The sequence below is a fragment of the Acinonyx jubatus genome, chromosome A2, assembly GCF_027475565.1.
Source record: "Acinonyx jubatus isolate Ajub_Pintada_27869175 chromosome A2, VMU_Ajub_asm_v1.0, whole genome shotgun sequence".
Taxonomy (NCBI): Eukaryota; Metazoa; Chordata; class Mammalia; order Carnivora; family Felidae; genus Acinonyx; species Acinonyx jubatus.
Window position 1 is genome coordinate 36,750,491 of NC_069383.1, and position 27,239 is coordinate 36,777,729.

Sequence of the window (27,239 nt, forward strand, 5' to 3'; positions counted from 1 at the left end):
ATTAGTATATGCCAGTGAAATACTATTTGTTAAATTTTTTTTTAACGTTTATTTATTTTTGGGCCAGAGAGAGACAGAGCATGAACAGGGGAGGGTCAGAGAGAGGGAGACAAAGAAGGATTGAAACAGGCTCCAGGCTCCGAGCTGTCAGCACAGAGCCCGATGCGGGGCTCGAACTCACAGACCGTGAGATCATGACCTGAGGTGAAGTCGGCCGCTTACCCGATTGAGCCACCCAGGCGCCCCTTAAATATTTTTAATATCATGCCTATATAAAACATTTGTTCTAGGTTCTTTCCAAGGGGTTCTTGATAATTTTTAATTATCTTATCAGAAAATCCTAATCAAAAGGCTATTTTAGAGAAAAAATATTTATAAATAATTCCCCTAAATCAGGAGTTCTTGGTATCTGAGACATACATCCTTTCAGAATCTAATAAGAGGTTTGTACCATCTCCCTAGAAAACTTCACATAGGCCCATAGACTCAAAATTCAAATCTCAAAAGTTTTGAAAGCCCTTTGATTGAAGCCCAGGTTAAAATCCCCTGAATATATATGCTAACATTGACCCTTCAATCAAGCTTCAGAGAGATGCATACTTAGATGTCATTCTTATCACTTGTAGAATTTTTTATCTAATTTTTTATCTAATATTAAGCCTTTCTACTCCCTTTTTTACTTCTCTCCTCTCTCCTTCTCTCCTCTCCTTTCTACTTCTATCCATCTTTACCATTCTAGTCCAAGTCACTAGTGTATCTTGCCTAGACCCCTGAAACAACTTTCTAACTTTTTTCTTCCTTTTTCCCCCCTTCAACTCTATTACAAATAGCAATCAAAGTGAGATTTTGTAAGATTACACTACCACTTATGTGGAACCATTTCAAATGTTTCCATTGTGTTCAGAACAAAACTCATTCCTTACAAGGTCAGCCAGGTCTTAAATGACCTGACTCCCAATTTTTCCTAGTTTCACCAATGGAAGTCTCTCCATTCCTATTACACTCCAATGATACTGGTCTTATTTCAGTTCTTCAGAGGTATCAAGTTTTCTCCTACCTTTGTAGACAATGGTCTTTCTGTCTGAGATGTTCTTTCTTACCCTTTAAGATGGTGAGTTCCTTCTCATCAGCTTAAATATCACTTTCAGAGACAGGGTTTTCCTGAAAAACTCTGCAATATAAAATCAGTTCCCCATCCTGTAATTGTCATTTATGTGTATGAGTATTTATTTCTGCATTTCTCCCCAACTAGACAATAAGGTCTAGGAGAGTGAACATTATTCATGCAATACAGATACTAACACATTGTCTAACATGTGATTTTTCATAATTTTATAAATATAAAAAAGTATTTAATGAAATAGTGACATAATCTAGGAACAAAAAATACACAATTCATTATTGAATAATTACAGAGATAGGATGCTATCTACTGCAACACTTAGTTTTCTATATATGAAGAACATTGGATAAGACATCTGATCAATATGCTTGACATGTCATGCTCCAAACATATAAAAATGTTAGATAAAATGTATTAAAAATATTTCTAATATATGGTCAAAAGAAGGAAGGAAAGAAGGAAAAAAAGAATGGAAAATCCAATGTTCCAGAAACAAGAAGTATGCAAAGCAGTAATTTGAAGCAAATGTCAAATAGTTCATCTGGATCAAAGTATATAGTATATATAGGATCATAGTATATAGATCTTAAGGGCAAGGGCTAAGAATTTAAAGCTTGCACATGAACACAGCAGAGGTATCAGGAAAATACTAAGTAGAGAGGTGAACTTTAAGCCCAAATATTATTTCAGTTCTTCAGAACTGAACATTTCTTTGCCCATGAATAGGAACTAGAGAAATTCTGTCCTCTGGTTCTTTAGGCATCATCAAAATTTGATATCATCATTTGATAACATCAAAATTTGTTATCTATTCCCAGCATGGGTGAAAACAGATTTCCAGGAGCAGAGAATTGAATAAAATACCACCAGACTCATGCTTCTACAGTGCATGACACAAGTCCTCCAATAACATTAACCACTGTTAAAAATGAATACTAGCAAGAAGAAGGATGCAAAACAATACAAACAGGAAAATTCTAATTTCAAGATCTGAATAAAATTAAATAATATACCTGAAAAGTTAATTTTAATTTGTACATATAAATTTCAAAAAGATGAACAATGGGGCACCTGGGGGCTCAGTTGGTTAAGCAACTAACTCTTGATTTCAGCTCAGGTCAGGTTGTGAAATAGTCATATCAGGCTCCACACTAAGCTAAGCATGCAGCCTGCTTGAGATTCTCTCTCTCTCTCTCTCTCTCTCTCTCTCTCTCTCTCTCTCTTCCTCTGCCCCTCCCTTCCACTCTCATGCTCTCTCTCCTTCAAAACAACAACAAAAAAGGATGAACAAAGAACTCAAACTTTTATAAAGCAATTAGTTATGAAAAAATAGCAGACTGATTTGAAAAATGGTCAAATAGAAATTCCAAAAATTGCTTATTTAATTAAAAAATAAATTTAGGGGCGCCTGGGTGGCGCAGTCGGTTAAGCGTCCGACTTCAGCCAGGTCACGATCTCGCGGTCCGGGAGTTCCAGCCCCGCGTCGGGCTCTGGGCTGATGGCTCAGAGCCTGGAGCCTGTTTCCGATTCTGTGTCTCCCTCTCTCTCTGCCCCTCCCCCGTTCATGCTCTGTCTCTCTCTGTCCCAAAAATAAAAATAAACGTTGAAAAAATAAATAAATAAATTTAATTTAAAAAATTAAATTAAATTTAAAAAAAAACTAATGGATGTATTCAATGGTTGGGTTAGTAACTAGAATAGGAGGCTAAAGAGGAAATAAGGTAAATGGAAGTTATAATTGAAAAAATGATCCAGAATACCACATGATAATTTAAAGAGATAGAAAATATGAAAAGTAGGTTAAAAGTCATGGAGGGTGAATTCAGAGGAAACAATTCAATGTCCAATAGGAATTCTGAAATAGGAAAACAGAGAAATAAGGAGAATCATTATTTAAAGGAATACTGTATTAAGATTTTTCCAAAATGAAAAATGTTTTTAAAAGAATACATGCTCAGATTGGAGAAAACCACCACATACTTAGCAGAAGTGATGAAAACAAAACACAGAGAATTTAATGGAATTTAAAGAATATAAATATAAAGAATATAAAATATTCCAGAGAATTTAAAGAATATAAAGTATCTGAAAACTATCAAGTACAAAGGGATATTGTTAAAAGATGTATCTGCAGGAAAAAGATACATGGCGTGTCCATGCTTCCAATGGACAGAACACTTTTTATTAGTATCAAAAAAAATCAGAAGGCAATGAAATGTCTTCAAAACACAAAAGAAAAATAACTGCTAAAACTAGAATTATAATTCCAGGTAAAAAAGAAATTCACAGAATAGCCAAAATAAAATTTTTTTTTGACAAACACACTATGAACACTTTCTGATATACTAAAAGACATATTCAATAGGAAAGAAACTGATCCCAGATGGAAAGAGTAGAATATAAAAATTAGTAAGCAGATTAGTAGATCCAATTAACTATGCAAAATATATAAAAATGGTTAAATGGGGAGAGACAAATCCAAGGTGGCATGACGACAATGGCACAAAAGGTGAAAGTGTTATAAAGAAATATATAAAACATTATTGAGAGCAAAGAAGTTTTAAATAAATTAAAGGATATGTTAATGTTCATAAACTGCAAAATTCAATTTGGTAAAGATTTCAAGTCTCCCCAATCTGATCTACAAATTTAATGATTTTTTATTCCAATCAAAATCCTAGCATAACTTTTTTTTTTTTAAACTGGCAAGATAATTCAAAATTTAGGTGAAAACATAAAGGGGCAAGAATAACCAGAAAATTTTTTTTAATTTTACTTTTTATTTTTTAAAATTTACATCCAAATTAGCATAGAGTGAAACAATGATTTCAGAAATTCTTAAATAATACAAGAACAAACTCGGTCTCGCTAAAGCTAGAGTAATTAAGGCACTGTGGTATTGGTGCAAGACAGGCAAAAAGATCAAAGAACAGAAGAGATAGTCCTACATTTATACAGGCACTTGATTTATGAAAAAGATGGCACTATCGCACAGAGAAGAAAAGGATGACCTTTTCAAGAAGATGAAGCTAGATTAATTGGATATTCGTACTCAAAAAATAAACTGGAGGCGCCTGGGTGGCTTAGTCCATTAAGCGTCCAACTTCGGCTCAAGTCATGATCTCACAATTCCAGAGTTTGAGCCTCACGTCGTGCTCTGTGCTGATAACTCAGAGCCTGGAGCTTGTTTCAGAATCTGAATCTCCTTCTCTGTCTCTGTCCCACCCCAACTTGTTCGCTGTCTGTCTCTCTCTGTCTCTCTCTGTCTCTCTCTCTCTCTCTCAAGAAGAAGTAAACACTAAAAAAATTAAAAAATAAAATAAAATAAATTGACTCATGTTGAACATCACGGAGGAAAAAAATCACTTCCAGGTAGATTGTAGACCTTAATGTATAAGGTAAGACAATGAATTCTCTAGAAGATAAAACTGTTGGTTTGTCTATGTAAACAAAACAAAATGATAAACTGGATTAGTTAAATAAAGAACTTGATATGAAAAGATACCATTAAGAGAATGAAAAGGCAAGGCACTAACTAGGAGAATATATTTGTAACATATTTATCTGAAAATGGACTTGTATACAGTATATAAAACTTCAAGAAATCAATGATTAAAAAAACACAATATATAAAACAGGCAAAACACTTTAAAATAGAGTTCAAAACAAAAGATAAGCAAATGGCTACTAAGTATTTAAAAAGGTATTCAGTGTTATTATTCATCAGGGACAAGCAAATTAATAGCACAATGAAATATAACTATATACCCACCGTGGCTAAAATGAAAAAGACTGGAAATACCAAATATTGGCAACGATCTGGTGCAACTGATATTCTCAAACACTTTATGTAAGAGTGTAAATTGGAATAATCACTTTTGAAAAACTGGTTGGCAAAGTCTGGTAAGTTGAACATATGCTTCCCTATGTTATAGTAATTCTACTCCAACAGAAAAATGCACACATATATGCAACCAAAGACATATGTAAAAATTTTCATAGCACTTTCATAGCATCAATAGTATCATACTGGAATAGCTGATATTAGTATCAGCTAAATACTGGAGACAATCCAAATACCCCTCAGTATTAAAATGGATAAATATATTCATACGCTTTATAACAATAAAATAAACAACTCACTGTCACATACAAAAATATGGATAAACCTCACAAATAATACTGAGTAAAGATGCCAAACACAAAAGAGCATTTATTACATTTTTTTTATTTATTCTACTTAAATAAAGTTCAAAACCAAAACTTAGTCAAGCTAATCAATAGTCAAAACTGTGGTTACCTTTGAGAGAGGTAATGATAGAGAGTATACAAGTGTCTCCAGAATGCTATTCTACTTCAGAAATATTCTATTTCTGATCTTAGTAGTGATTACTCAGCTGTGTTCACTTTGTAAAATCTTTGCAAACTTCACTGAGCTGGAACCTTAAGTCTATTTTTCTCTGTGTATATTATACTAGGAAGGAGGATGGGCTATATGGGTAAGGGGCATTAAGGAATCTACTCCTGAAATCATTGTTGCGCTATATGCTCACTAACTTAGATGTAAATTTTTAAAAATAATAAACTAAATAAAAATCCAAAAAAAAGTTTATTTTAATGAGACAGCTCAGTAGGTTAAGTGTCCGATTTCAGCTCAGGTCATGATCTCAAGGTTCATGAGTTCAAGCCCTGTGTTGGGCTCTCTGCTGTCAGGGTGGAGCCTGTTTCAGAATTTCTGTCCCCCTGTCTCCCTGCCCTTTCCCCATTCCTGCTCTCTCTCTCTCTCAAAAATAAACATTAAAAAAATAATAAATAAAAGTTTATTTTCATAAAAAAGGTAGCACTTAAAATGCTAAATAAAAATACATGGAAAATAGGAAGAGAAGATTTACAGTTATAGTGATCTAATGGGCTTATGTTATTCTAAATGAGGAGAGAAAGAGTAAGATATTGTTAAAAATGCATATTAAAATTTAAGGGTAACAATGACAACAAAAAAAAATAGTAATCATAAAATAGTAATCATATGTTAACCTTCCAAGCTAGAACTGTAAAAATAGAAGAAAAAGAGAAAAGCCCTACATGTATAATGGAAGAAAGAAGATCATAGTACAACAATCTGTAAGTGAACATGAAGGACATCGTGAGACAATAATTTGGAAAAAGTAAAGACCCTCAATGCTACAATCTCAATGAAATGATGAACGTAGAATATGTACCTACTGGCAAAAGTCAGTAGCTGGAAAACTTTTCTGTCTCCTCCCAGACTTTGAATTCTGGGGTACTGAGGGAGCCAAAAGTCACCCTTGGTAATTTTAGCAACAGATTCATCCTTAATAATTCATTTAAAGGGCCTCAGACTGGGGGTTTTCCAGGGTACCTGGCTGAAGGAAACTCAAATCCTTTTCTACAGGAATTATCTCATGTCAGGTCACTGAATCAGACCAAACTGAACATGTACTTACATTCCAAAATTACAAAATGTATGAAGAAATAAGGCACCATGAGGAAGAAACAGCTGAAAACACATGTTACAAAACCTCAAAGAATCAGATATATTTTTATCAGACATTATATTTTCAGATTATTCTGATATTTCAGAGTTATTCTGATAATTATTGAATTATCAGAAACAATTTTAAAATGTGTTTAGGGGCACCTGGGTGGCTCAGTCGGTTAGATGTCCAACTTCAGCTCAGGTCATGATCTCACCATTCGTGGGTTCAAACACCACAATGGGCTATGTACTGACGGCTCAGAGCCTGGAGCCTGCTTTGGATTCTGTGCTTCTCTCTCCCCTTCCCCCACTTGCACTCTGTCTCTCAAAAATAAATAAACACTAAAAAATTTTCTTTAAATGTGTTTAAAAGTATTTAAAATAAAAGATGAACTTGAAAACATGAGTAAGGAATAATTTTTTTAATGTCCGGCAGATTTGAAAAAAGAACTGGAATTTCTAGGAAAAAATCATAACTGTTGATATGTAACATACAATAGACAATTTAAACAAGCATAAGAAAAGCAAATGAAAAGGTAATTAGTAAATAAGACAATGGGACACAGGGAACCAGAGATGGAAGCAATACAAGAGAAGTTAAAAAAAAAAACAAGAAACAAAAAACTGAAGAATATACTAAGGCCAAACATATTTAATCAGAGTTTATGAGGAAAAGACAGGATTGGAAATTGACACTCTTTTGTTGGGATTTTATGCACTTAAGTAAACATGATAGTGTTGAAGAGGGAAAGAACCAAGAGAATGCCTGCCAAAGCATCTATACAAGCCATAAAAGCTGACAAGAAGACACAAGACTCTCGGGTCACAGAAAAGAGATTACAGCAAAAACAATATAACGATTATCAGTCTAGTTGCTATTGTGGTTCAATGAACCCCAAAACAAAAAGCCACAAGGAGGGCTTGTGAGGATGTGCTACAGGAGATGAAGCCTGAGTTTAGACAATTCACTATTTTTTATAGCAAGAGATTTGTAAATCAAGACTTCCTTGTCCAGAGGGACAACTAGTATGGACAAAAACCTTACTTTTCAAGATTATGTTCAGGAGAAAAAAACAAGGAAGTTAGTCAATAAAGGCTTTACAATTTTGGTGTTTTTGGTCTAGCAAGACTCAGCAAGACAACAAGATGCACAAGAGGCCCAGAGCAGACAAACTCTCAACATCTCATCCCAACATAAAAGTAATTTACCAGAAAAGAGCAAAGACACCATTCCACTAATGCAGCAATCACAATGAATCCAGGAATTCCTGCTTTTATTTCATTTTTGACTTCTGCAAATTCCTAAGTTTCTTTGTGATATCAATTCATTTTAAAGCATTTTTTGTCTAATCACCTTAAAAAAAAACTTTTAAGACTATTTTTGAATTTACAGAAAGACTGCCTACAATCTAGCAATATAGGAGAGAGGCAATAAACAAGATGATTCCAAATTGGGATAAGTGATGGAAAGAAACTAAACAGAATGATATGAGAGTATGACTCTGGACTAGTGGAGGCACTTAGGTAGGGCAGTCTGGAAATAACTCCCTGAAAAGGAAATATTAAGGAAAAGTCCTTAAAAGATTTTTAAAAAATCAGCTATTATAAAAAAGAGAAAAAAAAGAGGAAAGAACTTTTTAGGCAGGGCTACAACAACAAAACCCAAAAGCTGGGAAGACGTTGAATATTTGAGAAACAGAAATGAAGCAGAAATGACTTTGACATATTTGAGGAGTCAAAAGAAAGCCAGTCAGCAGTGTTGGAGTAGAATGGGCAAGGAAGAACAGTTCACACGATGATAGGGACGGTAGACAGGGCAAGATGTCACAGGGCCTAGGAAGCCATGGTAACATTTGATTCTATTCTAAGTACAATAAAAAGCATTTTGAGCAGAGACATTAAATGATGACCTTTACTTCTAAATGATCCTTGTATGGAGAACAGACTAAAAGCAAGAATATAAGCAGAAACCAGCTACAAGGCTACTGAAGGAGTCCAGGCAAAAGCTGATGGTGGCTTTTATGAGACTGGTAGCAAAGAAATGAAGTGAAATATTTATTACATGTCAAAGATAAGATTAAAAGAATTCAATGGAAGGGAAAGAGCTAAATCAAGGATGACAGGTTTTTTTGGTTTTTTTTTTTTTTTTTTTTTTTTTTTGGATAGACAGTGGTTGAAATGAGAAGACAAAGGAGCAGTTTTGGGTATTTTAGACATGTTAGATTTGAGATGTTTAAGAGAAATCCAAATGGAATTATCGAGGAAGCTACTGAATAAATGATTGTGAAGCTAGAAAGACTTGGATTGGAAAGATATTTTGGAAGTCTTTGGCACATCGATAATATTTTAAGTAATGGTGATTAATGCAATCACCCAGGAAAGACATGTTGTTCACAAAGAGGAACCAGTATGCCTCCCTTCCAGCATTTGGAGGTCTAGTAAGGAGTGCCAGCAAAGAACATGGTGGAAGAGTCACTAAAAGAAGCAAAAGGAAAACTACAAGTGGTTGATGCCCTCACAACTAAGAAAAAAGTGAAGAGGGGTCTGCTGTATCTAATGGCACCGAAAGTTTCTATTGTATTCAACAATCTAGAGTTCACTGGGGCCCCAGACAAAAACAATTTAGATGAAGCTGTGGGGCCAGAAACTGCAGTGCAACAAATTGAAAAGTGGCCACTGTAAGAGAATCACCAATAGCTCTTATCTCTTTTCATCTTTTTGTGTACTTTATATGAACTTTTATGTTTTATACTCTGTTTGAAAATTTCTAACTAGGTGCCAATGCCACTGTAGTGAATATTAAAACTAGAAATCTATGACAAGTTTTTTAAATTTCAAAATGCATCTTTCTGAGAATTCTATTTCTTCCTTTGGTGAAGTTTATAATTGTAAATTAAAAGAGATGTTATGTTCATGGAGTCCACTTAAATTTTATTCTATTTCAATTCTATTTCTATTCTAATTAGAAGTGTTGCTTCTTCCTGCAAGGGGTAAAAAAAAAAAGATGTAGTAAATTATTCTGAAATCTAGCCAATCTGAAATTCATAATCACTTGTATGACATTAAAGCAAATATCTTGGTATGTTAAAAAAAGTCATTTTTACTTTTAGTAAAGAAAGCAATAAACTAATGCTGAAATTAATTAAGAGCAAAAAAGAAAGTGAAACATTTAATCAATGTCTAGTGTTACTTTAATGTGAATTATTCCAAAGTGATTGAGATCATGTGAACCATACACTGGAAAAAATATTCTTGGTCTAGAAAAGTCAGAATATTGTACACTGCTTTACCAGGATACACTAATGATTTCGAAGTCTGATTGTGTTTCCTTCTCTTGCTGATGGGACAATAATGGGATGATTAGAAGCTGTGGATCTCTTCTCTGAGTCTCCTGCAGAGAATGGAATGGAATCCTCATTCCTATGCCACTTTATCTTGCATAAACCTAAATCCCTTATTTAATCTTTCTGAGCCTCAGTTTCTTCAGTTAAAATAAGGACTGACTGATTTATGTAATATCTACATCATAATACCTATGTCATAGGGTCACTGTGAGAATAAAATTTCCTGGCTCAGAGTTAATACTCAAGCATCATATCACTTCTCATTTTATCCTACATCAGGGTCTTGGCACTTGCTGTTTCTTCCACCTGTAATACTGTTCTTCTCCTTACTCCTCAGTTTTGCCTGCTAACTAATGTATCCTTATGTCAGCCTTGCCTGTCCCTCTCATACTACAGGAGGTCCCTCAGTTACACAATCTCCTAGCACCCTGTGCTTTTTCTTCATAGAGTTTATCACAATTAGAATTATTTGTGGGATTATTTGTTTATTTTCTGCCTCATCACTATTTTGTTTACACTGTCTAGCACATTATTGGACACCTAGAAGGCATTTAATAAATATTGTTGAGCAAGTGAATGAAATGGAATTTCATTACAGGAAAGGATGAAGGGGATAATTCAAAGATGATTCTAAGATTTCTAGACTGAATAATCTTATCATTAATAAAGAAAATAGTAGATAAGGAGAAAAGATAATGAGTTTCTGTTTTAAACATGTTGGAATGAAAGTGCCTGAAGGGCATCCAAGGGAAGACACTCAGGAAAACGGAACTGTGGTAAAAGATGAGAACTCAAGCTAGAAGACCTTATATGGTAGGTTAGCCTTAAAGATAGCCAAGGAAGTCCAAAAACAACATCCTAGAGAAAATAATAAAGTACACATGTAGGGCTGTGTGATGGTTAAATTTTGGGTCAACTTAGTTAGGCCATGGTACCAAGACAGTTGACCCAAACATTATTCCAGATGTTTCTATAAAGATATTTTTTAGATAAGATTAACATTTAAATCAGATTGCCCTCCATAATGTGAGTGGGACTCATCCAATCAGCTGAAGACTTTACTAGACAAAAACTGGCCTTCCCAGAAGAAGAAAGAATTCTGCCAGAAGACTGCCTTCTGACTGAAACTGCAACTCTTATTCTCTAGCCTCCTGGCCTATCCTACAGATCTTGGATTTGCCAGCCTGCACAAGTTCATGAGCCCATTCCTTAAAAACAAAACAAGACAAAACAAACAAACAAAAACACAAAAAATCCCAACCAATAGATAGATAGATAGATAGATACATACATACATACATACATACATACATACATATATACATACATACATCAACCTATAGTTCTGTTTTTCTGGAGAACCATAACTAATACAAACTGATTGAAAAAGAGTAAAAGGGATTATTAATTTAATATAATTCCAAATCACAAAAGAGGCAGAAAGTAAAATTTAAAATATTGACAATCAATCCTCTGTGGACTTTCTTAAATAAATTATGATTTTTCTATGCACATTTACCTATACTTAAAGTGCTTTTACTGTTACTGCTTTTTAGATCATTTAACATACATTGGCCTAATCTCTCAAAATTGTAAAACATTATAAAAAGCATGAGCAACAATATTAACAGGAAATAGAACTGTGATTGCTCAGGAATCATAGTCCTTTCAAAAGCAGAATGACATTTGGAAACTTTCTAATTTTTACCTTTGGGATAGATTACTGTGGTTCGGAATTTTGAATTGTTGATGTTGTGTTTCTGTGACATTAGTATGTAGTTTCTGTGACAAGTCTTTCATGAAAACAGAGAAAAAAAAGAAAAAGAAAGGGTTAGTTTAGGTATGAATTTAACTGATAAAATATTTACTCATAACTCTGCAAGCCTCAGGCGAAAACAAGCAAGAATCCTGACGACCAAAATAGAAAGTACTCCGTAACAGAACCTGTAATATGAAGATAAACTGGACAACAAAGCCAGTGATGGAGATGATCTCAGTTCCATTGAGCCACATGCAAACAGGAAATGTTGAGTCCTAAGGTCTTTTCTGTGCCTGTTGTCCCAGATTTCAATACAAAGAAGGAGCAGTGTGAATGTGGTAAAACAGTGGAGGACTGGATTGAACATTAAAAATCATCTACTCTGATTCCTTTATGTTTCTATAGAGTACACTAATATTTCAGAAGGTTAATTGAATAACTAAAGATCATACAGGCACGATCTTCAGAAATAAAAAATATTACTAGCAGATTTTTCACAAAGCAGTTTTATACCACTAAAACCAAATTCAGGTAATCCCACAGAACTGGGAGAACTTATTGAACATAAAGTATTAAATCTAGAGCTCCAGTGCTCTGACTCCAGTCTAATGAATGACTCTAGTCCACTCATAGATGAAGGAATATCATTTTCCACTTCACAAAAGATTTACCATATGCATTTTAATCTCACAACATCCTGAGGTAAGATATGATGATTCTCTAAAGTCACACAGTTTGTAAGAGCTGAACGGAACCCAGATTTTCTGACCTTTTTAGCATCCTTTTTGACACACTCATAGGTCATACAATTAATCCATATGAGAGGATAAAACCTCACGCTTGAGCAATGTAAACAAGTGGTTTTCTTTCCTGACGGACTTGATAAGAACCTCTAGCCAGTTTTATCATTTTGGTTTTGAAGTCCTCCAACACCATTAAACTTTAACCAGCAAAAGCCAACCCTCTGTGTTTCTGAGTTAGAAGAAACTAAGAAGTAACATTTTTTAAAAAGAGCAATGGCTAAAGGCAGAACAAAATATGTGTAATTGAAGCACATGTTTATTATTGCAGTCGAAATCTCATTCCAGGTTATTAGGAAATATAAATTCATTATTTTAAATTTTTTATTTAATTTAAGTTCTTCCTGTGGTTCCTAATGAAGCAATAAATCCTTTGGGACCAGGCATACCCACAGATTGTGACACATTGCCTTCAGACTCACATAGCATTCTGATAAATCCATCAGTATGTGCAGTGATGACAGATGTGATAAAGAGATCATTGTGGCTCTCACTGCCTATATTTTATTGTTTGTTACAGCCATCTTCTATTTCTGGAAAACATTCCCAGCTGCCTGCAGCAGAGCAAGGAGCCAGATTGGAAAAATGTGTTGTTTTTCTCACAGTTTACAACCTAACTTGCCTACCACTAATTATGCAATATAGATAGGTAGAAATAATACTAGAAAACATGTCTCAAACACTTGTTTCATTATCTGGTTTTATTATAATAACCTTATTTCTGATCTTTCTTAGTTCGGGGTACCAGAAGACTCATTAAAAATGTTTTCTCCGCAGTGTTTTATAACCTTTTGACATTTTCTTCTTACACCAGTCACGGCAATTTTTTAAGTCTATAAATAGGAAGGTTGAGAGGGAAGAAATGGACACATTAACCCCCTGTACATTTGCAGCCTGACAATGAGATTCAAGGTGGGAAGGTTATATCAATACCTTGGTTTTTATTTTCTTTTGAGGATATACTGTGAGATAACTAAAGTATTCTGTATGCATTCTGTTAGCTATCTTAATCATCATTGAGATACATATGCATTTCATATATAAACTACTTACAAATTATATAAAAGTAATAGGGAATTGTGTTCTTTTGCATGAATTTCTGAGGACAATTTTGGCTGCTTTCAAAGCAGTAAAGAATTTTCTTAGCGGTTGGTATGAACTGCAATTATTTTATACTCTTCAAAGGACAGAGAAGATGTTAAGTGACACAAAGCCTGTATCCTTCGATCATTTATACCTAAGCACAGTTTAACCCTAGTTCATTAATTATCATTGTTATTTTATATGCCCATGTTTTAGCTATTTTACCTTGTATAAAATGACAAAAAGTACTATAATACTATGCTTTATATATTATTTGAATTTACTTGTAAAGCTTATAAATTCCATATAATAGACTATTTCATAAATAACCTATAAATCTAATATTAATCAATATTTATTTTTTTAATTTTTTTTTAAATTTTTTTCAACGTTTTTTATTTATTTTTGAGACAGAGAGAGACAGAGCATGAATGGGGGAGGGGCAGAGAGAGAGGGAGACACAGAATCGGAAACAGGCTCCAGGCTCCGAGCCATCAGCCCAGAGCCTGACGCGGGGCTTGAACTCACGGACCGCGAGATCGTGACCTGGCTGAAGTCGGACGCTTAACCGACTGCGCCACCCAGGCGCCCCAATCAATCAATATTTAAAAACCTCTAAGCACTCATCCTTTACCATAACTGTTCTCAACTTTGAAAATATGTTGCCTGCCTTGCCAACCATTTCTTACAGGTTATATTTGATCAAACAAATGCAAGAAAGAAAAATAATGAAGTAAAATACTTCATACACTAATTGGCCCTAATTAAAAAGTAACTATCATAAGAAATGTATTAACTGAAAATTCACATCTATTATTAGAGTAATCTCTGACTATCAAAGGCTCTTCAAAGATCATTTTACTCATAGAGGAATGGTACATTTTTGCATATCTTATAAATTGTCCTTCTTGATACATGTATTATGATAGAAGATACCCATAATGTTGCTTTATAGAGAAAGTTTGACATTTAAGATTAACTGACAGTCACACATCAAAAAATAAGTTGGAGAAGCTGGAGTAGAGAGGTTTACTGTGTGTACTATTTAAACCATTTGAACTGTTGCCTTCACTGATGGAGTAGGCATTGCTTACATTAGCAAAGCGACACCAAACATCACTGTTGTGGTGGAAAATAGAAGACATTTCCATTAAACTAGAGGTCTGTAGCTATTTAAATGTCTTTAATACAAAAAATAACTGATAAATTAATTATACAAAAGACTCCTATCTAAAATTAAGGTGTAACAAATAAATGAGGCTTCTTGTGTATTTAAAATAAATTCTTCAGGGGCGCCTGAGTGGCTCAGTTGGTTAAGTGTCCGACTTCCGCTCAGGTCATGATCTCATGGTTCGTGAGTTCGAGCCCCGATCGGGCTCCAGGCTGATAGCTCAGAGCCTGGAGCCTGCTTCAGATTCTGTGTCTCCCTCTGCAGCTCTACTGCTTGCACCCTGTCTCTCACATTGTCTCGAAAATAAATAAATGTTAAAAAAATTTTTTAAAAACAAAATAAAATAAAGTAAAATAAAATAAAATAAATTCTTCAGAGCCAAACAAGGGCAAGAAAGAAACTGATTACTAATTTGGACTCCAAAAGAGGGTATCATTTAATATTCTTTAATAGGTTTTATTCCTCCAAACCAACTATATAATATGTTGTAATCATTTCCAGTGCAGCATCGAAAAATTTTCAAGTCAAATATACTTGTTACTCTTCTTAGATTTATAAAACAATGGGGATTAACACAAAGCATTACGAAATGCATAATTTAACCTCAGGATGCCTCTTAAAGAGATATAAACTTCCACTTACATGATGACTGAGACAACATATCGATTTCATTTATTCATACCTTTCTAGGGAATCCTTGAATCTGAGTTGGTATTCACTTTTCTTATAATCCTGTGTGACAATTCATATAGCTAGCTGACACAGGTGAGCAGTCGTTTCTTCAGAATTTACAATAGTATTTTAGGACCAAATTCTTCCAGTATCTTAATAAGACAAAGTGCTTTAGTTTAGTAAGGCTGCCCTAACAGAATGTCACACACTCTGGCTGGTTTACACAACAGAAATTTATTTCTCATAGTTGTGGAAGCTGGAAGTTCAAGATCAAGCTATTGGCAGATTTGGTTTCTTCTGATGTCCTCTCTCCTCTTCTGGCAGATGGCTGCCTTCTTGCTGTGTTTACACATAATCTATCCTCTGTGCACAAACATCCCTGGTTTCTGTTTATGTGTCCTAATCCTTTACAAGGACACCAGTCAAGTTGGATGAGGGTCTACCTTTAAAGTCTCATTTTAACTTAATTACCTCTTTAAAGGTAGTCTCTTACAAAGAAAGTCACACTCTAAGATACTAGAGATTAGGACTTTAACTTATGAATTTTGAGGGAACTCAATTTAGCCCATAAATACAGTCATATCTAGTAATAAAAGTTATATTGCTTTCAAAATACCACATGAACTATTTTTCACATTAATAAATAGTGTGTATGTAAAGGTGTTCCTTAATTCTTAAAGTACAATAATTACATATGCCACTAGAGTCAAAATGAAACATCACACAAGCAATATTTTCATCAAGTTTTTAATTCTAGTGAAAGCTCTATTTCTTCATGTTTTGCTTATTTGTTTACTTTTGCTCATTCCAATTAGAGAATCATTCCCAAATTATGAAGTCTTTTCTAATGGTCAAGCATTATGAGTTCTTACATTTTTTATTTTTTTTTTATTTAGTTTAAAAAATATTTATTTATTTTTGAGAGGGAGACAGAGAAAGAGAGAGAGCAGGGTAGGGACAAAAAGAGACAGACACAGAATCTGAAGCAGGCTCCAGGCTCTGAGCTGTGGGCACAGAGCCTGATGCAGAGCTCAAACTCATGAACCATGAGATCATGACCTGAGCTGAAGTCAAATGCCTAACCGACTGAGCCACCCAGGTACCCCGAGTTCTTAGTTTTTCTTAAAGATGCAACAGCAATCAATCCTGAGCATTCTTTTGACATTTTTCAGAATGCCTTTATACCTAACCTATAATAATGGAAGTCATTCCCATAATATGCAGACAATACTCCTTGCCGCTGTGCTTCCTGTGTGTGATAATTTTTCAGCGACACTCTTTCAGATCAGATTTGTTAGACCACCTTATTCACCTGGCCTGCCTGCTTTGAGCTGCTTTTTCAATAGAGCCCCATGAAATTCACAGGTTATTATAGCAAAACTACATTATGTGAATGAAGTCAAGATCACAAGTGTAACATTAAACTATTATACCGAAAAAAGAATATTTTCACTGATAGGGAAATCAGATTAAACCATGCTTAGCTGAAGATGCATATACATAGAAAATGTAGGGGCACCTGGGTGGCTCAGTCGGTTAAGCGTCCGACTTCAGCTCAGGTCAGGATCTCACGGTCCGTGAGTTCGAGCCCCGCGTCGGGCTCTGGGCTGATGGCTCAGAGCCTGGAGCCTACTTCCGATTCTGTGTCTCCCTCTCTCTCTGCCCCTCCCCCGTTCATGCTCTGTGTCTCTCTGTCTCAAAAATAAAAACGTTAAAAAAAATTAAAAAAAAAATAAAATGTATGTGAAACCATAAAATATGTCCTTTATATGTTATTTACAATGAGTTATCCGTGTATGATATAAAACACTTAATAGTACTTACCCCTATTTAAAAGATACTGTTTTTTTAATTATTTCTTTGCTTGAAACTTCAAGAATCACATTTGTTTCACCTGCAACCATGTGACACTGAAGTACATAATTAATAACTTTCCAAAGAGCACCATAACAATCACTGTGAGAGTTAATGCCTAAACCCAGAGAAAAAGATAGAAAAAAAAGTATTAAATTTCTATCTGGTTTGTTTTCTACTAGATTACCTTAACTTCAGGAGAGATCTGCAAGAGGCTAACTGACAATGACCCTATATAACAATGGGGTACCACATGTTTGTCACATATGTTTTTCATGCAGCTTTTGCCACTTGAAAAAAAAATGACTTCCTCCTTAGGTATTAAATGATAAATTCTCCAAACATCATAAGACAAAGTACTTTTTATGAGTAGGACAATAATTCCTCTGAATGGTTATGTAAGTGTACAAATTGAAAGGGACTTCAAAAATATTGGTTGGAGAATGCAGAGCCAATAGTCTTTACACAATAAGAAAAACATTTTAAAGATTTTTGCAAGTTCTAGTTTCCTTGCCCCAAGAACAATTAAAACGTTTGAGAAAGCAAGGACAATAAACAAGGAGCAGTATGTGCAATAAAGAAATACATTTTAGAAGCTAGAACATGGTTCCATTTCTGCCTGAAAGAATTCATTCTGGCTGAATAATCAGGAATGTGCAACTTAAAAGGGACAATTCTGTTGTGATCCATTTGTTGATTTTTGGTTTTGGTTTTTGACTATGTGTGATCAGAAGCATTAAGTTTTACTTGGAGCCACAAATCACTGCAAAAGTAATGCATAGCCAAGCACATCATAGTTTGAAAGGTGGCTACTAGTGCTTCCCAGATCAATGACTGATGAGAAAAAAGAATTCTCACTAGCATTTCAACATACCTAATATTCCTAGAATGACTTGGATGATTCTCTCTGTACTATTTCTATAACTTAAAAAAAATCTCCCTTGAGTTCTTGCTCAAGTGTTAATTAGTTGCCAAGAATTAACCATTCCAACTATTCTCCATAGTAATGAACAGTTTTTGAACAACTGTAAGTTGATTTGCTCTTTAGGAAAACTTCCAAATTTGAAAATTAACTAAAAATTCATTAAGGGTATACCTTTTATATTTTCATACACAGGACTCTTTTAATCCAAATAAATAAAAAGATCTCAACTGATCTTCCTTTTGAAAGGATCAGATTTCCCATAAGAATATCCCAAAAAGATAAAAGATGGCTCAGGAAGGGCACAAGCCTATTCACCTCTATTTCAGTGTCCCTCTTAGTTTCTCTGTTTCCCTCTATTTATCTGCTCTGTTTTCATTTAACTACTCAAGTTCTTCATAAGCCTCTTATCCCCTATTTCTTACCCTGTGTTAGATCAGAGACCTCAGGTGACAGCCATGAGCATCCCTGAAGGATCATATAAACTTCTGCACATACATAGTTTTAGGAGTTCACTGGCCTTACTAAATGTAACCAATGAGTCCCTCTTACTATATCCCATAATAGGTATAGGCCTTTGGATTCAATTATCTATAGTAAGAGACATCTTCTGTGTCTCAATTCAAGATTTTGATCAAGAGGCAGCCCCATCCAGTTCTTCTTTTCAAACCATATCCTTAAAATTCAAGATTTTGAGCAAATTCATAGATTACTCCATAGGTCAGGCGTTCACCTCTAGCTCAACAAACTATCCCACAGTGTAGGGTCACATGGTACTCTACCAGTTCAGCAAGGGCAGTGGTAGGGATTTTTCAAAATGGGGGGAGCAGGGAGTAGAGTGGGCACTACTGGCATCTAACAGATATTATACAAAGACTTAAAAGTTACATAAATTTTTATTGCATACAAAGGAACACAGAATAATGAGGTTATAAAACATGGCAATAAAATAAACACTCATGAATTCACCATCTAACTTAAGAAATGGAATAGTACAAATAAAATAGAAAATGCTTCTTGATCTCATTTTCTAGCCTCCTTATCTCAAATTGTGTCTTAATCCATCTTCCTTAATAAGGCATCAATTAACAAGACCTAATACCAAGTCTAATAACTACTGCATTTTGAAGCAGTAGAGAATATAAACATAGTGAGATATATATACCAACTATAATGTGATATGAAAACATCTCTGATTTATAATGTTGACAAAGTCATAAGTATTGCTAATATTACCATGATTTATTACTTTCATTCATAATTAAATAATAAATGTCAGAGTATAAAAATAAAGATTTTTTTTCTATAGGAATTCTGTATCTAGCCCCAGGTTAAGAACATGTGCTCAAGAGGTGCCTGGGTGGCTCAGTCGCTTAAGTGTCCAACTCTTAGTTTTGGCCCAGGTCATGATCTCATGGTTTCATGAGCTCAAGCCCTGCGTCTGGCATGCTGACAATATGGAGCATGCTTGGGATTCTGTCTCCCTCTCTCTCTCTGCCCCTCCCCAACTTGCGCTGTCTCTGTCTCTCTCAAAATAAATAAATAAACTTAAAAAAAAAAAAAAGAACATGTGCTCTAGATAGAGCAGAACTAGTAAAATACCAGCTGATAAAAAGAATTTAATCCAGAGACTTGACTTCTTTGGACACCAGAATTTTCAACACCAGTGTTGAAAAGGAAGTACATTTCTTATGCCTCTAAGTGGGTCCTTCAGACTCCAGTAATAAGCACACCACTCCCTATTTCATAGGATGCCTTCTCTACTGAGCCCCCTATATTTCATATATGAGGTGTGAGAGTCCTGCTCCAGAACAATTTTATAGTATTCTAGAAGGAAAGGGTGTCCGGTTATAACAGAGAAGGGAGGCAGCCTGACAAAAGCAAGTAAACACACATAGAGTAATGTTAAAAGGCTGAGTAGAAGTTCAAAATGCTATGGATTAAAGAGACAAATGGTCTTTCCTATGTCAATTCGTTAACAGAAATAAATTATAAACAAAAATTTTAAGCGTTTTAACTTAAAATAGCACAGACAACTTTAGAAAACATTGAACATGTAAGCCTATTATATCAACATTACAAATCTTTTACAATTTGTCCATATTTATTTAAATGATGGCAGTCATTATATACATAACTTTCATATTTTACTTTTATCACTTATATTTTATATTTCTCACTTGTATTTATTACAAAGAATAATAAATGGAAAATCAGAAACAAAAGAGAACTAAAACTTCTATAAAGTTAAGAAAATAAAGCCATTGGCTGAATTCAGTTACATTTCCTGAAAGAAACCATGCAAAGAGTTAAAACCCACTCTCCCTTTGTGCCCAAGGCTGTCACCAACCATTAAAAATATGGTCCATTGGTTGTCCTACAAGCAGTAGGTATTTATTTATAATACAAGGAGGTATTTATTTCAAATTAGGGTTTGATTCTAATAATGGTAATAGAAACAAACATTTTTTAAGATAACGGAAATAAAAACAATACTGGAAATGACATTGAAAAATATCCACAACCTCAATTACATTGGAGGGAGCCAAATATTTATTTAGTATCTACTCTAGATCAAACTATTACAAACTTATGATTGAATCAACTCTACCATACTGCTGTTAAGTAACAGAGTTGGGATTATATTTATATGTTATGTTGGGGTCCATTCATCTGACTCTAACATCACTTAAGATCAGAATGCTTTACTTTAAAAACTATAGGCAATGGAGAAAGAAAAACAAGATACAGTCCTGTACTAAGTCCATTATACTATAGATAGAGAACAGTCATATACACAGATCCTTTCAATGTATGCTCAAGTTGCTATGGGAACAAAGAACTTCCATATGGTTCTCCAAAGTCCTCTTTCTCTACATTATGTTGCCATTCACCAGAGAATATGCCTGCTAATGTATGCACTACAGTCTACAAAGAATAAAAATAATTATGCTTCAATCATAAGATTCCTCCAGAAGGTGCTATTCTTCTTAAGATGATACCAGTAGTGATACAAAATGGAAGATATATACATTTTCATTTATCCTATGGTCATGACTAAATTCAATCAAATTTCTAATAAACTTGGAAATCTCAGCAATGTTAGAACTATAACACATTTGCTAACTATTTTCCTATATTGTAGTAATCACCTAATGGTCTCTCTTCAATCATGACAGATGTAATTTTCAAAACTGCACTTGATTACATAAAGACATAATCTTTTTTGACATATCTTCATATAGATTGTTTCTAAGACAGATGTCACATATGGAATCCCAAGTAACTTATATTCTAGGTATGATGTCTGATATTGTTATAAATATACGTATTTCCATCTTTAATTTAAAAATGTTCTACCTTTGCTTTTTCCCATTATAAAGTCTCCAGATAGTTTGTCCTTTTCTTGTTGCAGTATACCAAATGGTATTTTAATTGATTTTGTTTGGTATGTGTAATTTAAAAAAAAGAAAAACGTACTGGCATTTGTTGCAAATTGTCTTTGATCTGAGCATGGTATCAGTTTCTTTGTTCTAGCATGGCACTGAATTTAATTGAATGATTCAGAAAGCATTACAATAGGAATAAATTTTTACATACTTTTATTATAAATAGGAATAAATTGTGATATACCAATAGGAGAGATTGCCTAGCCAATGCATTTTTTCAATTAACTAAGTAAGAACTATCTTTTAATTAATATTTCCCTAGTTTTCACCTAATGTTCTTTTTCTATTCCAGGATACCACACAATATTTTGCTGTCATCTCTCCTTAGGTTGCTCTTGGCTGTGACACTTTCTCTGGCTTTCCTTGTTTTTGATGAACTTGACAGTTTTGAAAAGTATTGGTCAGGTAATATTTAGAATTTCCTTCAAGTGAAATCGCTCTGATCTTTTTCTTATGATTAGATTTAGATTATGGGTTTTAAAGAAGACTGCAGAAGTAAAATGCCATTCTCACTACATTAAAGCAAGGGTACATACTATCAACATGACTTATCATTGTTGATTTTTAACCTTAATTCGGGCTGAGATAGTGGATTGTCAAGTTTCTGCTCTATAAAGTTACTCTTTTTCCTTCTTTTCACTTTGGAAGAAAGTTATTATCTACAGCTCATATTTAAGCCGTGGGCGGTCATGTGACACCTACTTGAGGGTGGAGTATCTACACAATTATTTGGAATTCCACACAGAGATGTCTCTATTCCTTCCCTTTTAAAATTTTATTCAATCATTAATTTATATCAGGGTGCACCTATGAATGCAGATGCGATTTTTATGTCATAGTTTCCACAGAAAAGAGTGATTTGAAGTTTAAAAGTAAATTATCCTTTAAAACACAAACTGATACCAATAACGAATTCAATTTTTTAAAATACTGAAAGAAAATTTTGAGGAAAATGTAAATCTACTAACTTGGAAGAAAATATCTTGCTACAATTTAACATTTATAAAATATAATAAGAAAGTGAAAAGATATAACATGCATAGCCTAAAGTGGAGATTTAAAAATTATCTGGCAAATACTGAGAACAAACATGATTGCCAGAGGGGAGATGGGTTGAGGGATGGGTGAAAGAGGTAAAGGAGATTAAGAGTACACTTATCATGACTTCTAGGGAAGATGGCAGAGTACGAGGCTCCTAGACTCACCTCCTCCCCAAGTGACACCTAAAACAACATGCATATCAGAATAAATAAACCAGAAAGCGACCTGAATACTGATAGAACAGATTCCACACAGCTAAATGTAGAGAAGAGGCTACATTGAACAGGGGAGGAAGAGTGGAGATCCAGGGGAGGTCAAACTGCCCTCTGACCACTGGAGAAAGGGACACTGCAGCAGGCATGGAGAGAAGATAGGATCAAGTCCCACACAAGACACCCCAGGCACAAGGGACTCACACTGGGAAGATGAAACCCCATAACATTCTGCTTGGAAAACCAGAGGGGTCTAACTTTGTGAGTTCTTACAATCTGTGGGTCTTAAAACCTGAAACTTTTATTTTTTATTTTGTTGTTGTTCTTTTCCCCTCTTATTCATTGTTTTTATTTAAATTCAAGTTAGTTAGCATACAGTGTAGTATTGGTTTGAGGAAGAGATACCAGTGATTCATCACTTCCATATGTTCATCCAAACAAGTGCTCTCCTTAATGCCTGTCACCCATTTAGCCCATCTTCCCACCCAACACCCCTCCAGAAACCCTCAGTTTGTTCTCTGTATTTAAAAGTCTCTTATGGTTTGCCTCCCTCTCTGTTTCCATATTAATTTTCCACGCCTTCTATGTTTATCTATTGTGTTTCTTAAATTCCACATGAGTGAAATCATATTTGTCTTTTCTGTGACTGACTTATTTCACTTAACATAATACACTCTAGTTTCATCCATGTTGTTGGAAATGGCAATATTTCATACTTTTTGATTGCTGAGTAATATTCTAGTTTGTGTGTGTGTGTGTGTGTGTGTGTGTGTGTGTGTGTGTGTGTGTATCTCACATCTTCTGTATCCATTCATCAGTTAGTTGGTGGAAATGCAAACCAGTGCTGCCACTCTGGAGAACAGTATGGAGGTTCCTCAAAAAATTAAAAATAGAGCTACCCTACAACCCAGCAATTGTGCTACTAGGTATTTATCCAAGGGATACAGAAATGCTGATTTGAAGGGGCATATGCATCCCAATGTTTATAGCAGTGTTATCAACAATAGTCAAATTATGGAAAGAACACCTGGAACTTTTCCAATAAGTAGCTGGGCTCTGGGAGAGCCAGAGAGCAATGGGAAACTGAGTCCCTGCTCCAAAAAGGAAAGCACAACAAACAGCCTTGCTGAGATAGAGCAGAGAAGCAGCAGATGGAAAAACATCTAGGGTATCCTGGAAGGTGATTTATTTACTAATGTGAAAGTGTGTGCTGGAGGGGCTAGGATCTTTGGGATCTTTGGCAGGGACCCTTCAACCCCATAATCTTCTACAGACCAAACCCTCCATCTTGGCAGGGGTTTTCCAGGACAGTGGCAGGTTCCCTCCACCAGCAGAATGGTATGGACCTTGTTGTCCACCATTCACACAGCCCCTCCTTATTCCTGCAGAAATGCCCCTTCCAACATGACCTTGGCAGGAGGCAACCCAAAGTAGCACCACGAGCCTGGAAGAGAGCAAGCAGCCCTGATAGGGGCCATTACCACTCCAAAGTGACTCCTGCCCCAGGAAGAGAAGAAGGTAACCACATACACCAGTCAGACTGTGGCCCCAACCACCAATGATAGTTTCTCAGAGGACATCACTGAGAAAGTACCCTTCAGTTACCTGCAGTATTACTGCAGCTCTGGCAAATGCCTGATATGACTAAACTCAAGCCCAGAGCAGCCTCAGACTGACCCCACGTGCAATAGGCAAAAAGAGCCATTGCAGATGACTGGACTGAAAGCAAACAGGTCTCAGCCACAACAGCAGGCCACAAGCAACACACATAGGAGATACCTCTGAAGCACCACGTTCTGGTGACCAGGGGACGTTGCACTACAGGGAAGTACATAAAACCACTACTTTTCTGCATAAAACCACTACTATCAAGAGCAGGAAATATAGATGGCATCCTAACACAAAGAAACAGGCATATGGAGTTGGACAAAATGAGTTCATAGATGAATATGTCCCAAATGAAAGAAGAGGACAAAATCACAGCAAGAAAGGAAACTGAAATGGAGATAAACAATATGCCAGATAGAGAATTTAAATTAATAGTCATAAAAATACTCACTGGACTTGAAAAGAAAGTGGAGTCTCAATAATGTGATAGAAAATACAAAACAGATCCAATCAGAGATAAAGAATTCACTGAATGAAATTAAATATACACTACAGGAAATAAACAGTAGACCAGGGGAAGCAGAAGAACAGATCAGCAACATAGAGGACAGAGTAATGGAAAGCAATCAAGGTCAACAGGAGAAAGAAAAACGAATAATAAAAAATGAAGAGTAAGGGAACTCAGTGACACCACCAAATGTAATAACATTCACATTATAGCAACTCTACAAGGAGAAAACATTAAAAAGAAGGAAGAAAATTTATTTAAAGAAATAAGAGCTGAAAATTTCCCAAATCTAGGGAAGGAAACAGAAATACATATCCAGGGGACAGAGAGAGCCCCCAACAAAATCAACCCAAGGGGGTCCACACCATGACACATAGTATAAAAATGGCAAAAACGTAAGGATAAAAAAAGAATCTTAAAATTAGCAAGAGAAAATACAACAGTTACATACAAGGGAAATCCTATAAGGCTTTTAGCTGATTTTCAGCAGAAACTATGCAGGCCAGAAGGAATGGCATAATATATTCAAGGGGCAGAAAGAAAAAAAAAAACCTGCAACCAAGAAGACTCTATCCAGTAAGGTCATCATTCAAAATAGAAGGACAGATAAAGAGTTTCCCAGACAAAGGTTAAAAGAATTCATCAACACTAAACCAGCCTTATAAGAAATGTTAAAGAGTACTTTGAGTGGAATAGAAAGACCATAAGTAGGAATAAGCAAAATAGGAAACACAAAAGCAGTGATATTAAACATAACTAAAAAATCCATGAAGAGATTCAAAAATAGTATGATGTAAAGCGTAACACTATATACCTAAAATGAAGCAGGGGGTAAAGAACAGGTTTAAACTTAAGCAACCATCAACTTAACATAGACTGCTATATGCAGAAGCTTGATAGACTAACCTAATAGTAACCACAAATCAAAAACCAGTAATAGGGTCACCTGGCTGGCTCAGTCAGAGCATGGGATTTGGATCTAAGGATCATGAGTTCAAGACCCACGTTGGGCACAGAGCTTACTTAAACAAACAAACAAATAAACAAACAAAAAACAGTAATAGATATGCAAAAAATAAAGATAAAGGAATCCAACCAAGTTCTAGGATCACTAAAGAAATTCAGCAAATTATAAGAGAAGACAGCAACAGAAAAAAGGAATAGCGGAAAACTACTAAAACAACCATAAAACAAGTAACAAAATGGCAATAAGTACATACCTATCCATAATTATTTAGAATGTAAAATGAACTAAACACTCCAATCAAAAGACATAGGGAGAAGGAATAGATAAAAACAAAACCCATCATATGCTGTGTACAACAGACTCATGTCAGACATAAAGATACATGCAAATGGAAAGTAAAGGGATAGAAAAGCATTTATCATGAAAATGAAAGTAAAAAGAAAGCCAAGGTAGCAATAATTATACTGAACACAACAGACATTAAAACAAAAGAGTGAAAGAGCCTGGGTGGCTCAGTCAGTTAAACGTCTGACTGTTGGCTTCACCTAACGGTGTGTGAGTTCAAGCCCCACATCGGGCCCTGTGCTGACAGCTTGGAGCCTGCTTGGAATCCTCTGTCTCTCCCTCTTTCTCTGTTCCTCCCTTGCTCTCTCTATCTCTCAAAATAAATAAATAAACTTAAAAAAATAAACACAGAGCAAAGACTGTAACCAGAGAAAAAGAAGAACACTATATAATCATTCAGAGAAAAATCCAACAAGATATAACAATTGTGAATATCTATGCACCCAACATGAAAGCACCAAATACATAAAGCAGCTGAAAACTAACATAAAGAAAGTAATATATAGCAATAAAATAACAGTAGGGGACTTTAGCACCCCACTTACATCAACTGATAGATTACCCAAACAGAAAATCAACAAGGAAACAGTGGCTTTGAATGACACATTCGATAAGATGGATATGACAGATACATTCACAACATTCTACCCTACATTAGTGGAACAAACACTCTTTTCAAGTGCACATGGAACATTCTCCAAAATAGACTACATGTCACCCGAAAAAACAAGTCTCAATACATTCAAAAAGACTGAATTTTGCATCTTTTCTGACCACAATGCTATGAAACTAGAAATCAGTAAGAAAAAAATCTGGAAGGAGCACAAATACATGGAAGTTAAAAAACAAACTACTAAACAATTAATGTGTCAACCATGAAATCA

At 34.9% G+C, this 27,239-nt stretch overlaps 1 long non-coding RNA gene across 2 annotated transcripts in view; it reads right to left on the reverse strand.

Moving 5' to 3' along the window:
- LOC113604116 (uncharacterized) overlaps window positions 1-27,239 on the reverse strand; it is a 426,541-nt gene that overhangs the window by 255,208 nt on the left and 144,094 nt on the right. Inside the window, exons 4-7 of one of the 2 annotated variants that reach the window (XR_008296712.1) lie at window positions 17,274-17,343; window positions 15,460-15,601; window positions 11,673-11,757; window positions 1,101-1,171 (exon numbers count right to left, since the gene is read on the reverse strand). This is a non-coding gene — a long non-coding RNA (uncharacterized LOC113604116). The other variant, XR_008296713.1, reaches the window with a different exon arrangement.